Raw genomic sequence first — 2,525 nt, 5'->3', positions numbered from 1 at the left:
TTAAAGACAATGGCGAAAGTTGAAAATCTATGCCAGTTAGTCCGCCTCCGTTAGCTGAGTGGTCAACGCGGTGAAATGCCACGCAAAGTGCCCGGGTTCGATTCCCGGCTGGGGAAGGAGATTTTCTCCGCTCGGGGCCTGGGTGTTGTGTTGTCCTAATCATCATTTCATCCCCATCTCCGACGCGCAAGTCACCCAATATGGCGTCAAATGCAGTAAGTACTTGCCCTCGGCTGCCGAACTTCCCCAGATGGAGGACTCCCGGCCCACAATGCCGTAAGCTCATTTCCATTTCCATGTGCCGGACAGGGACTCGTTCCTGGGTTTACCACTTCTCGTGATTGATTGGCTTAACCGATTCTTTAATTTTGTTATGTATACTTATTTGATTCTTAATCACTCCTCCCGATGTTTTTTGTCAAAAAAGACAAAGATGAATATTCGGTTTATCAGAATATGACCAGATCCCCAAAAGAAATGTCGAATGAAACAATGCTTGGTAGTCTATTGCCCTGATGGCTTTTTTAGACCCTTTGAATATGGAGCATGTCTGCAGAGAAAGCAGGGGCTGCCACCCAGGACCTTGCCATTGTGTCGCCACTCTTACGGGTCTGGTATCTTTTTGGTTCTTTCTGTTTATTCTTTTAATTACAAGATGAAGACCATACGAATTAGGTAAAGAAATCCTTACAGCAACTGGGCATGCGGATTGTGCAGGTCATCTTCTCATATGACAAAGAGCACTGTCCCCTGTGTACACAGGCTGAAATCTATCATGAACCGTGAACCATCGTCATCTATATCTTCTTACACCGGAAACACTCGAGGTAGCCAGGGAGTCCATGAACAACGAACTTGGTAAAACAGGACCACATTTTTGCCTTGTATTGTAAGTCCATGTGTTTGACCAGTAGGAAGTACCAATAATCTAACACTTCTTTGAGAGTGTCACAGAAGAAATAGTACAGGGCCAGTCCTTTAATCCAAGTGACTGTATTTGTCGTCCTGACGGCTAAGAAGTGGACGGCACCCACGTGGACCAGGGCATCAGAATCAATCGATGAGGGCAGCCGTCATAAGAGTAGGTTTGTGAGTAGTCAACATGCAGCCACCATACCACTCATTAACCAACGTGCATATTCAGTTACGACGTAACATGGACGCAAAGGCAACCGTGGATTGCAATTACTGGCGATTAAGAAATCACATATCATGAAGCCCGCATTTCCATGGCGAGAAAGGGGAAATGGATTGCACGCCATACTCTCTTCAATCGTACGGAAGGGTGTTGCCATTCAACCACGTTGGCGTGGTGGGGCCTTTATAATTGTATGCGGTAGTCCTTCGTCATGGGCGACTGTGTAGATGGCAGGTCATCCAGGAAAAATCAATGACAAACGTCCTTATGGCGGCAAAATGCGAACGACAAGAAGTGGAGGATGCAGTGATTGTGGCGCCACTTCGTCGATCATGGTGCCTGTCGGGGTGGGTTGATTTGAACAGTCATAGTCAGCGCATCATTTCTGGTAACAGTGCCCATTCTCTGTTCCTGACGCTGTTCAAACCTACGGTAATTTCAAGGTGTCGTAACGAATTTTGAAACAAGGTCAGCACTCAATAAATGTGTAAATGCAGCTTGTAGCCTCATAGCAATCATAATGGGCATCAGTAGCACATGGACAAAATGGTTTAATTTTGGAGCTAAGTAGACATTAATGTACTGTGCCCACTAGAACATGTCCATCTTGTGTAGTGTGTGGAGTCGCACAGTGTATCTGTTGTAACAGCCAACGATATGTGATCGCCACCGTGTGTTGAATATGGCCATAAAACAGCACCCCTTAACATTTTAGAATGGGTACTTTAGTGACGGGCACTACCGTTCCCACGGCAGGCTCCGTGCCCACAACCAGATACTTCGTCTTTCATCGATTGGGCTCCAGAGCTCTTGGCATAGAAGTTGCAATAGTACTGGGTGAACACTTGGGCAATGTCTTTTTGTGTCACAGTTGGCCTTCCCTCCACCATTTCGACTGCCATGATGAGCGTGCGTTTGCATGGTCCTCTTTCTCGTACTTTGTAATGCAGTAACGCTCGTTCACCATCAATACCAACCTGTATTCTCGCATGGACTCTGACACCTTCCAATTTCTCTGCACAGAGTTGGACTTTGATCCATTAGACAGTCCCTTGACGGTCTAGTGACGGCGGTTTCATTGCCAGCTTCCTTCAGGCCGTGAAATAAAAATCTAAAGTCGTCTGTCATCAGTTGGATTTAGCTCTGCCACAGCTGATGAGTGCCCTGTGTATGGCAGGTCTGACACAGCCAATTCACGACAGCATTGTGACATTGTAAGCTCGTCGGCGTTGTTGGCATCGATGACAAGCATCCTCAGTCTCACAATGACAGGCTTCATCAAAGATGTGGGAAATGTTTAGCTTCCATGCTCCCCTACTACGTGTCATCTGTGTTGAGGAAAAGCAACAGCGCCGGTATAAGCTTGGTGGTCAATAAAATCTGTTGG

Source organism: Schistocerca cancellata, chromosome 7, assembly GCF_023864275.1.
Source record: "Schistocerca cancellata isolate TAMUIC-IGC-003103 chromosome 7, iqSchCanc2.1, whole genome shotgun sequence".
Lineage (NCBI taxonomy): Eukaryota > Metazoa > Arthropoda > Insecta > Orthoptera > Acrididae > Schistocerca > Schistocerca cancellata.
Note: the sequence above shows the minus strand (reverse complement) of the source record.